Genomic DNA, 12900 nt, shown 5'->3' with positions numbered 1-12900 from the left:
GAATAAGGGGAGATGTTTTTTATTTCTTTCTTTCCTTTTTTTTTTCTTTTTTTTTGAGACAGGGTCTTGCTCTGTTGCCCAGGCTGGAGCTCACTGCAGCTTTGAACTGCAGAGCTCACAGGACCCTCCTACTTCAGCCTCCCAAAGAGCTGTGATTGTAAGCACACATCACCATGCCCAGCTAATTTCTGTTTTTTATTCCTAGAATTTAATTTTTTTTACTGTTTAAGATATTTATTAAAATAATGCTTTAAGGCTATCACAATTTTGCTGAGTCCCTACATACTGTTTCAATTCACTTCTCTACTAAATTATATGGCCTTTGACCATAACACTTAATAATTTCTTTATCTTTTACATTTTCCCATCCGTAGGCCTCTTTATGTTTTATGATTAGATCTATGAGATTTCTCAAAGATCATTAGGCATTATGACTTAGTTTATTTAGCATCCTTTACTGATAATTCAGACATAATATTTTGGTGAAAAACTTTCAAGTTTTAAGAAAAATTACTCTTTTTGTTATTCATATAAATTTACTCTTTATTTTCTATTTACAATTTATTGCAGATTTTAACTTCTAGTTGTCCTTAGAATTCCTGACAACTTTTTTTTTTTTTTTAAAGGATGTCTACCCAAATAAGATGTTTTTGTAAGTTGAATCTATCTAACTCAGTGTAAAAGATTACTCAGAACAATATAAGTGTGAGCACTTTCCATTAGGAATTTCACCCAAAACATTTTTCCAATGAATAAAAGCTAGTGAAGAGATATTGAAGGAAGAAACAGATAATGCAATACATTCTTCCCATGAATGATGTCATTACTTATTTAGTCATAAATGTATTTCTCAATCTTTAAATACTTTATTTGCGGTGTTATCTTACCAAACTGAAGTTTTTTTTTGTTTTGTTTTTTGTTTTTTGTTTTTTGTTTTGAGATGGAGTTTCATTCTTGTTGCCTAAGCTGGAGTGCAATGGCATGATCCTGACTCACTGCAACCTCCAGCTCCTGGCAATTCTGGAGCCGAGTAGCTGGGATTATAGGTGTCCGCCACCATGCCCAGCTAATTTTTGTATTTTTATAGAGATGGGGGTTCACCATGTTGGCTAGGTTGGTCTCGAACTCATGACCTCAGGTGATCTACCCACTTTGGTCTTCTAAAGTGCTGGGATTATAGGCGTGAGCCATCACGCCCAGCCCCAAATTAAAGTTTTAGTGAGATATGATGTGATTGTTTCTGTACTTAGCACTACCATTTGCCCTGTCATTCCTGTCCTTCATTTCAATGTGAGCCAAATCATGATTCCCACTTATATCCAAAGTAATGCAAATTGAGTTACTGGAAAAAATGCCACGCTACATGAGTATCTTCTTGTATTGCAACCGTGGCTGACACGGAGCTTTCTTGGGTGTTTACCCGTAATTCTAAATTCAAAGTTTTCATCATAAGAGTTGGGTACCCTGAATTAAATACTTTTGTGTTAATCAACTTTTAGCTAGATATTTAACAATAAAATAAAATCCCAAGTCATTTTGTATTTATTCAATAAAGCAAAGGCAGCACTAATGTGAATTCATGGATGCTTATTTTACAGTTCAGTTTGTCAACTCCTGGTCTGCTTTGTCCCCAGTTATTCTGCTTTGTCCTGCAAAAATCAATGAGAATGTTTTCTGCTTACAATTCAATTGACTTTTGGGATGACAGCAATACTTTTCTGAGAAAAGTGATCTGATGACAATTTTACTAGCCTGGTTTTATTTGTGAAACAAAAATAGCAAGTTTCCATCCTCCTTTAATTTTTCATTGGATAGATGAGAATGCTAAATATTAGCTATATGGACTAGGTTCAGCTTTTCGCATTGGGAAAAATGACTGATGGACCCTCAGATGAGAGTGCTACCATTTCCACATCACAACAGTTTCCCTCCTCCAAAAAGCACCAAAACAAGCATGAGCCACAAGAAACTGGGAACAAAAGGAATCTTTTATTTTATTCAACAGGTAAATTAACCTCAAATTTTAAAATATTTAACAACTGAAATAAAAAAGGAAAGTATCAGAATCTAAAAGATAGACTTGAAAATGGAGTTTATAAACAACTGTAGCTATAATCTAAGGTACTGTTGATATCCTCACGATCATAATTTTTCTCAATATATCCTCTTATCAGTGATGACTAGTAATAATAAAAAGTAATAATTCTTAAATATCTACCTCGTACCAGGTATATTTCAGAATACTTTTAACATGCTTACATGAATCTTATAACATGCAATAGATATTATCCCTTTTTACTAATGAACGTGCTGGGTCTTGGAGAAGTTAAGAAACTGCTTCTGATCACACAGCTAGTAGTAGAGCTGATGACTCAACTATGGTCAATCTGAATTATCTTAACAATTACAAATATCAATATAATATTTATCTTATACTAAAGAAGAGCTGTCTGAAACTTAAAATCTATCAAATCAGGTTGGAATTTTCTTTTATTTGATAATATGTTTATTTTTCGCTCTATTAAGTTTTGTTGTATTTGTTTCAATGATAATACTTGAAGATTCAAGGGAATGAAATAAAGGAGATGTACAAGTTGAATGTGCAAGTGAAAAATCCTGTTTTTTCGGTAGAGATCTTGGCAAACATTAAAAAACAAACAAAAACCTGATATTCTTCATGAGACTGGGCGCGGTGGCTCACACCTGTAATTCCAGCACTTTGGGAGGCTGAGGTGGGCGGATCATGAGGTCAGGAGTTCGAGACCAGCCTGGCCAGTATGGTGAAACCTTATCTCTACTGAAAATACAAAAATTAGCCAGGCATGGTGGCATGTGCCTGTAGTCCCAGCTACTCGGGAGGCTGAGGCAGGAGAATCACTTGAACCCGGGAGGCGGAGGTTGCAGTGAGCTGAGATCGTGCCACTTCACTCCAGCCTGGGTGACAGAGCGAGACTCCATCTCAAAAAAACCAAAAACAAAACAAAAACCCCGATATTCTTCATAAAAAACAAAGGCAAGTTATATTATTGAGCCCATGAAGTGAAAGTCCATTCCTGTACTTGGGGTGTATGTTAGCGCTAGAAATGGATACTTCAGTGGAGCATACAAGGATCCTTTGTCCACTGCTAGAGCCAATCTATGAAGTGGTTAGAAGAGTACTAATCATTCTGTGTCCATCTCCAAAATCTCAAGTGTCTTTCTTAGAGATGCCCAGTTGCCTTCTAGAACATATACACCAGTTGTCTCTTTCTAGTGGGGCAGAGGAACAATGCCAAAAACAGTCACCAAAATAAATCTAACTATGTTATGTTAACCGTACTTTTACTATTGTTTTAAAGTTGTGATCAAATGACTGTGGTTCTAGGACAGTAAACTAAAAAGACTGAGATCCACAGATCTTGCTCTAATCATATGAAAGCTTACAACAGAAGTACTCCAACACATATTTAGGGGTATACATTAGTTTGGCCCATGGTAATTAGGCATAAATGTAAGACAGTTCACAGAAATAAGTCTTGTGCTTCTTTCATGTAACCAAATCAAGATTTCTCAGTCTGTGAAGCCAACTTTTCAGTATGTATATTTAAAGCTTCCAGTGTTGATGCATATAATTATACTAGTTATCGTTATGCATATAGTTTGTTTGCATATTGTTATATTAGTTAACAATCTCTGACCACCTAGGACACTTGTTCACTTTAGAACACTAGAGGTCAGCCTCCAAGAGTGAGAATTTCTTTCCCCTAACTTTGAAGTTCTTTGTGGTTTACTATTGAACAATTCAACTCTACCACTTGTATTTTTCCCTAGCTCAGAGTTCCAAAATCTCACATTCTGAAGTGATAAATGCACAGTTTCTGCATTAGCATCAGTGTCACCGGGGGTATTATGTATTAACATGTAGGCTTGGGTCACACTCCTGAACTACAGAATTAAAATCTCTGTGTATGGGGGAAATGTTAAACCAGCTCTCAGGTGTTTCTGATGCAGACCAGAGTTTCTGAATCAACTGTGTTGTGTTGGAGGTCTTCAATGCACAGACAAATTATAACGTGGACCTGAGATTTTGAATATATTATAAAATATTGTAGGAAGAGGGATACCCAGACCAATGAGGAAGACTATGAAAAACCTCAGAATTTAACATTATCTAAATCACATATTCCCAAATTTATAATAAAGAAATATGAGGGCTGTTGGGTACCAAGTTAATAGGTATTAAATGTGGTAGTGCACACAAAGCACATAACGTGTAGTATTACCAGTAGGAAGTGCTCATTAGTTGTTGCCTTGTGTATTCATTTATTCATTCAACTAATTTTAAGTGCCTACAATGGTCAAGCCCTATGTTAAGCACTAGAAATACCAAGATGAGCAAAAACAGCCATGGCTTTCCCTCAAGGGGAATACAGAGCCATGGTAAAGACAAACATTAATCATATCAATATAAAATTAATATAAAATAACATCCAAGATAAACACTGGAAGGAAAGGGGAGAGAGGTGGTATTACGGGAACATACATACAAGGGAAATTTGACCTAAGCAAAGAAAAGGAATAGTAAAACGTTTTCCAGGGAAATTTGAAGGAAGAGTAGAAGGGTCAGAGAATTGAAGTATTTTAGGCAAAGAGAACACCAAGTGCTTTAGAACCCTGTGGTTACTATGAAAGCCTACTCTATTCAATGACTTTTACCTCATAAGTCTATAGATAAGGTATTAATCCTTTCGTAGAGGAAAAAGCTGAAGCTTAGATAAATTAAGTAATGTGGGCAAAGTCTCAGGATTCAGGAAGTGATAGGTTTAAAATTAGAAATTCTGTTGATTATATTTGAAGCTTAGGATCTTTTTTATTTGGACGTTAATATAGTTTAGAGGGCAAATGATAGAACTCATGATTTGCTTATAGAAAGGTGTTAGAAATCAGGCATTAAGTCTATAAAATTTGGAGTAAGACACAGAAGGGAAAGAAAGAACTATAAAGATATTGTATTGTATTTTATCACAGTTTTGCTGTAGGTTGAGGACCACTGGGTGTAAATCCCATTATAGTAGGAATGCTACACTGGAAGTCTTTGGAATTTCCTTTCTCTTCCATAGAATAAGTCAAAATCAGCTCTGTATCCTTGCAGAAATTATGGATGTTAATACTGCCAAGAAAGGCTTGAAAGATGAAGACTAATGATTCTTATCATATCCCTAGTTAGATTAATGCAGAAGACAGATGTATTTTGGAGAATGATGGTGGATTATTATAAGCTTAATCAGGTGGCGAATTCAATTATATTTGATTTTCTTGATAAGGTCTCCTTACTAGAGAAAATCATTACAGCCCTTAGAATCTGTTATATAGCGATTAAACAGGTGAATATTTCCCTCCTTTATTCTGCAGATAAAAAATAGCAGAGGCGGTTTGTTCCTACCTGGAAGGAAAAATAGTACACGCTTACTGTTCTGCCTCAGGATCTAATCAGTTGTCCAACTCTGTGTCATTTTGTCTAAAGGAAATTTGTCCACATTACTGTTTCACAGAAAGCCATGTTGGTTCACCACATGTATCGCATCCTGATAATGTGAAGTGAAAAAGTAAAGCCTGGAAGCCTTTGTAAGATGACTGTGCCAGAGGAGGAAGATAAATATCTCGATACTATGGAGGCCTGTCAGCTCTTTGAAGTATCTGGGCAATATCAAGATTTCTACTTCAGATGAAAAAACAAATAGTTATTCATTGACCTTGTTGCCACCAAGAAAGAGGTACAATCCTTTGGTTTTGTTTTGGTTTTTTTTGTATATGTCTGTTTCAGAGCAGACATATTTCATATCTGTGTGTGTTTCATGACCCCAAAGTTTTCCAGAATGAGAGGAGAGCTCTTTAGCTGGGCCAGGCAAGCTGCTGTGCCACTCTGCTTTAATGACTAGCACATCTAGTGATGATGAAAGTATCTGTGGCAGACTGGGAGGCTGACAAAACCCAAATCAAGCTACAAGAGGAGAATCTGCAACAGAATGCCCCGAATGTTAGAAAAATAATTCTCCCTTTGGCAATTAGCTGTACCATTTTGAAAAGCAGCTTTTATTTGTAACTGGCTCAGTAGAGACCATAGAGCTGTGGGATGAAGTAAGCTGAGTCACCCCTCAAAAACTGTGCTATCTTATCTGTATAGCAATTAAATTGAGGGTAGAAAGTAATGAGGTAATATTTTAGATATCGTTTAGGGAATCTGACAACAATACAGGGTAAATGCATTGCAGACAATTTGGAATAGATGGCAGAAATATGCTTGGTCTGTTCAAGAAGCAGCAAGGAGGCAAATTTGACAGCAAGCAGGGGAATAAGTGGAAGAGGCAGAGGCCCAGTCATATAGGGTTTTATAGACTGTGGTAAAGACTGGATTTCATTCTCAGTGAAATGGGAAGTAAGTATTATTGGAAGAGTAACGTGATAGAACTTATGTCTTAAAAAGGTCATTTGGAATGCTGTGGGGGGGAATAGACTATAGGGAGTGAGTGGGAAAGAAGAAAGCAGGCTAGGAAACCAATCATTGCTTCAGGAAAAGAAATGATGGATGAGACTAAAGTGGTTATGGGGAAGGTGGTAAGAAGCAGTTGAATTCTGGATATGCTTTGCAGGTAGAGCTGACACAATTTGCTAACGGATTGGATATGGATATGAGAAAAAGAATGGTGTCAAGGATAGCTCCAAAGATTTTGGTGTGAGCAATGGGAAGGATAAAGTGGGCATTTACTGAGATGAGGACTTTATGAGAAGCAGACTGTGGGATAAGAAGAAATATTTTTTTTGATATATTAGTTTTGAGAGTCCTATTAGATAAATGGAGATATTGAGTAGGTAGTTATATGGGTGTGGAATTTACGGAGGAGGTCTGGAGTGGTAACATGAAGGTGAGGATCCCTAGCATATAGAGGACATTTAAAGGCAAGAGATTGGATGATATCATCTCTAAAGGGAGTGTAGGTAGGGAAGAAATATCTAAGAACAGAGCCCTAGGGAACTTCAGTGGTTTGAAGTTGGAAGAGGAGAAAGATCTAACAAAGAGGACAGGAGAAGTGAAGTAGGGAGAAATTGGAGAAAGGAGGGGTCCCAGAGGCCAAAATAAGAAAAGTTTCAAGGAAGGAGTTGAAGAGGGTTGACTAGGATGTGGATTGATTACTGACCATTGGATCTGGCCAAATGGAGGTTTTTAATTACCTTAAAAAGGGCTCTTTAAGACCAGTCGTGAGTATGAATGCCAGACTGGATGAGAGTAAATTGGAGGCAAAGAAGTGAAAATAACTAACACTGAAAGCTCTTTTGAAAAGACTAAACAGGCTAACGAAGAAAGTGATGATGATGTTATGGATGGGGGGCTAGACATGAGCCCAACACCATGTACTTTTTCGTACTGTAACTAGGAACCTGACTACCAAAATCGTTTAGTGCCCTCCTGTGATTAGAGGGTCCAACGCTAAGTCCCTGATTTGATACTAACCGAGGAGGGACCTGGTAATTGTAACAGTCTGATTTTATTGGAAGCCTTCCATCTTGGAGAAGGCAACAGAGTGCCCTCATTGGGATAGGTATATATTCTGGGTTCAGGTGGGTTTTTCTCCTGCATCAAGCTGTTGCCAGCACCACACCCACCACACCTTCTCCCCACGAACTCTTCCAAGGAATTACTGAATGTGGTTTACAGCATCACATTCTATACAACATTGTTTCTTCCTAAGGAACTCAGGTTAGAGTGAAAGAAGTAGGGAGCTGGGATGCTGCCATGGGATTTACTGGTATTATTACATACTCTATCACCCAAAAGCAACTGGAGTACTCAAAACAGTAGGATGCCATGTAGGATAAAATCCTTTCTTACACTATACAACATACATTCTGAATCAACTACCGACATATGGTGCTGCTTCTTACATAACTGAAATTCATGGATCTAGTATCAAAGACATAGCTGCTTTTACATTTTAACTGACTCGCAAAATTTTTACTTTCTTTCTTTTATACTGGTTTCTGAGTTTAGCTTGAAGTGGGGCAATACTTCTAGAGATACCAATCGATTTATTTAATTAGAAGTAGATGCTGTCACCTGCCCATTTCATGCTGCTCGGGTAATGAGGAGAGGGGTTACAATATTTGGCTAGGCTGATTGATTCTGACTAGGAAGAGGAAAGAAGGTTGCTGCTACTCAGTGTGGAAATTCTATGGGGTAGTCCTAGTATGAGCAATGTCAGTGGTAACATTAACATGACTAGAACAACCCGATGGCAGAATTATAAGTTTCCTCTGGAATAAACATTTAGATTATGCCACTGGGTAAATCCCAAAGTGGAAATCATTTTTTTCTCTCAGGCGCATTTTGATTAAAAATCCCAATTCTAAAGATTCTAAAGCATTGCATATTGCCTAAATTTGTTGAAAACAACATATTTTCTACTGCTTAAGAAGTAAGGGAGAATATTAATTATTTTTAAAATTATAATTTAGGGAGCAATGATACTTTTTAAAAAGAAAATTGTTTTTCTAATGGAGAATGAAACAGGATTTTCTGAAATTGTACTTGTAATATATCACAAAGCAAAGGGAAAATTATAAAGAAATCTATGATTTATTTTTCTATGTTGGAGTTAGAGAAATGTTTGATTTGTTGAGTTGAAGCAGACCATAATTTTAATCCTGATTCAGATTTTTTTCAGATATGGGGACACAGCCTGAATGAGATCTCAAAACTGAAGCATACACTTTTTTTGTGCTTTAATTTTCCATAATTAAAACAAGGATAAAGCTTTATCTTCCTTATTTATCATGGCCACAATTACATGCATTAGCTTAAATAGTTTATTTAATCCAAATTTCACAATTGAAAGAAAGTTTTAATATTGTGACAAGGAATATCTAACACAAAATCAATCACCTACAGGTTTTCTTTAAGATACTGATGAACACATAAGTCAACAAAATTAAACGTTCTCTTTTCAAATTTCACATTAAAAGTCTTTTTATAGGCTTTTCTGCAACACTTTCAGTGGTAGAAATGTTGCATCTTTTGTTATGGCTGGAAGGATTAGAACAGAGATGACTGGATAAATATACCCAACCACAGTACGATTGTATCTTTGGTTTTCCCTTCTAATTTCACTGCCTCTTAAGAGAACTTCACTATACCAGTTAGACAGACAATTTAGAAATTGATGTAGAATACAAAGTGTGCTTTGGAATTTTTTTTTTTTTTTTTTTACTAAAATATTTAGAAATATTAGATGCTGAGGTAGAAGGGAGGTGAGGATGAAGTGGTAGAATAAAGAGAAGCAGCATCTGCAGAGTCCTTCCTGTTAATGAGTTGTACTAGCTCTTTATTTACAAATGTTCTCATTTAATCTCATGAGTATTCTGCAGGAGAAATATTGCTACTCTCAGTTTATAGGTGAGGAAATGGGGACTAACAAAGGTTAAATAAGTTGCACAACTTACGAAGTAAGTGGTAACTGTAGAAGTTGAATTTAGCTCTCTGTCTCAAATGATCAAAGGGAAAGAAAGATGCCGAAAGAGGGCATGAGTTTTAAGCACACTGTGGAATCTTGTAGAGTCAATTGTCCAGCTAGTAATTCTTGGTGAATTAATTAGGTGAGAGGTGAGCCCCCAACCCATGGAAAGATCCTGCCAAATAAGGAACTGTAAAATACTGAATGACTAATTCTCCAAACAAGATACAAGATAAAGTTAACTGATGTGTGTGTGTGTGTGTGTGTGTGTGTGTGTGTGTACACAGTGTGTGCTTAGAAGGACTGAGTTAAAATGCCATGCTTATTTGACACGTGGGTCCTCAACTATAAGGGCTTTGGGAACATTTAAGTCGTCAGCCATGAATTTGAAAGAAAGACTTTGCTTGTCAAGTATGATTCTACAAAGACACATTTTCTATAGAAGAATAGATGTTCAAAAGCATAGGCTATTTCATCATGGTGGTGCACAAAGATGGGAAAATATAATGAAAATGAGATACCTTAGAGGTTTCTATTTATACAGTTGTGTGCATTGAAAAGTATCTGAGCAGTCTGAACAAAGAAACTGATGTAATTATCCTGTATCCATTTTTTTTTTCTAATCTATTTGATTAAAGAACCCGTTTAACATCAAGGATGTATAAGCATTTCAGGAAAAGCAAATCAATGGAGTGCAGTTCAAGGAATACTCTCACAGGCCTGTGGCTTATTTCAAATGCTTTAAGAAAGTCTTCTTAATACGTAAAGCAAAGTTCATATAGGAAACTAGGTACTTAATATAACAGCCAGAAAGACAATCATGACACGGTCTCTTTTCCAATATGGACTACATTGTTTAGGGTATAGTAGTCTATTTTGCAGTCTCCTTTTCTCTCCATTTTTCTCTCCTTATGTCTCACTTCTGTTTATTTTGTTGCAGTCAGTGATCAGTACATCAAAGGAAAAAAGAATTTTCAGTGTACCTGTCTACATAAAATGGTGAGTTTTTTTGAATCTTATGCTTGGTATCAGATTTCTCTGACCTATTATCTATGATCTCCAAGTCTGGATTCTGGACAGTGAGGAAGACATGAGGGGGTGGTAAGGAACTTGTGTGTAATAGGCAACTGAATTTCTTCCTGTGCACTCAGGGAGAGCCTTCTGCTCAGGATGCTGGAGGGTGCTCATGCAGGCTACAGGACATGGTACCAAATGGTTAAACAGCATGGGGGAGATCAGAAGAATATTTGTGCAATTTGATACCAACAAACTATTTCTTGGGCAAAATACATGGCCAGAATTTTGAGAGTACATTGACAGAAATTAACAATTGATAATGACTATGTTTGAACTTTGCAGACCAAGAACTCAAAGGTTTTTAAAATATGTATTAACATTAAAAAATTAAGAAAAGCACTTTCTAGTTTAGATGTTATGAGTCAGTTTGATAAATCAGAAGAAATGGACAACTTGAATTTTATTAATTTGCTCCACAAATATTTATTAAGCATTAATTACGTTGCTGTCGTGATGCTGGATGTTAGTGTGATCTCTGCCCCACAGGAACTTACCAAGAATAACAGACAAAATAGAAAACACCAGACAGGCCAGGAACATGTTCTTCAAGGCACACATTACTGAAAGAACTGGAAATTAAAACTAGACAGGAATTGTATAATTGTAGATTGTTGTGTATATTTCTTCATACTGAAATTTAACCAACAAAGTCTTCACATGTATTGCAGTGGGTTAGATTGACAGAGGTTAAGTGTACAGATGTTGTAGCCAGAATGTCTAGTTCCAATCTCTTGTTTACTACTTAGCTGCTGTGTGCCCTTGGGCAATTTATTCAACTCCTTGGTTCCTCAGTTACCTTGTCAGTCAAATGGAGATAGTATTCGTACTTACCTTAGAAGGCTATCCTGAGGATTAAATGAGCTAGTACCTGTTAAATGTCAGAATGATACCTGGTACACAGAAAATGTGTGATACCTTTTGCTACCATTGCAAATAAAATATATTGTATTTGCTATTGGACAGTCCAGTTACTTTAAATTAATTCTTTGTTGTCGTTTCAAGAACTTTATTTAAAGAACTTTCTAGGTTCCATCATATGCTCAATTTTTTGAGTGATTTTTGAGGTTTGAAGGGATTTTTGAAGTGCTGTGTGTGGTTTTTAGGCAGAAGCCTTTACAAACCAGTGTACTAGTTGTCATTGTCACATCCTTTCTCCTGACTTGGGATTTGTGGAATCAAGTTTTGACATGGTGCTCTGTCAGCCCCTGCTGGCTTCCACTGGCCATATAACGTGAGCCAGAAATAAGTCTTTGCTGTTTGATTGAAGTGTCTGAGATTTCAGAGCTGTATTGGTAGCATTAACTCACATATCCTGACTAATACATGTGGTATAGCCCAGCACAGAAGCAATGTATATAACATGATGATGATAATATATGGTGCATTGGAAGAGCCTAAAATTGTATTACTTTATGGTTATTATCATGATTCTGTTATTTGATCTGAAGAATTTCTCATGAAGATAAAATGACTCAAATTTGCTTGTACAACTAATTATTGAGTAAAATGTTATGTATGGTCTCTTTCTCTCTCTCTCCCTGCAGAATTGATCAGTCAGTGTCTATCAGGCCCTGTGCCGGTGTTGTAAAATGTTTGTGAACCACAATATCTTCACTCTTGATCTGCTGAAAGTTGTCTTATTTAGTTCAGTTAAAAAGCCATTGATTGAGCACATGTTATGTGCCAGGGACTAAGGTGACAATTAGAAAAACCTTCTGGTATTAACGAAATGCTTCTTAGGAAGCTCGTGATGAGGTATATTTTTTTGGACTCAGAAGAATAATGGGCAAAATGGTTGATGTTTACCACATACCATGGAATTATTAATCATGGGGTGTGACTACACCCTGGAAGTCTGGGATAGAGGACTGGAGAAGAAGCACAGAGACCTGGAGAATCCACCTGGGGTAAGCTGTGAAGTATCGGAGACAATAGAGGAGCTTGGGAATGAGAGTCTGCCTGAGGTTGGGAACGAAGCGAGCAAGATAAACTTTGCTGATTTTCAGTTGTAGGCCTTGTTGAAGGGAAGAGAAAAAAAATCCCTGTAGAATAGGTATTTTATAAACTTGTTATTTTAATCACCTTTTATATTTCAGTTATAGGTTTTAAGATGAAGGGCGTAAGGTTATAGGAAAAGTATCATGATACAATGCTTTTCTTTTCTGCCATTTCTGGTCCCATTTGGAAGTCATGATAGTCCATTTCTAAAAGCTGATAAATCCTTTAAAAATGTTTAAATTGCAGTTGATTGCACTGACCTAGGAATCTCCTAATATCTAATTCTTGCATGAAAATGTAACTAGCAAGATGACTCCTGCTGGCTTATAATATGCTTATT

Source organism: Theropithecus gelada, chromosome 3 (assembly GCF_003255815.1).
Source record: "Theropithecus gelada isolate Dixy chromosome 3, Tgel_1.0, whole genome shotgun sequence".
Classification (NCBI taxonomy): domain Eukaryota; kingdom Metazoa; phylum Chordata; class Mammalia; order Primates; family Cercopithecidae; genus Theropithecus; species Theropithecus gelada.
Note: the sequence above shows the minus strand (reverse complement) of the source record.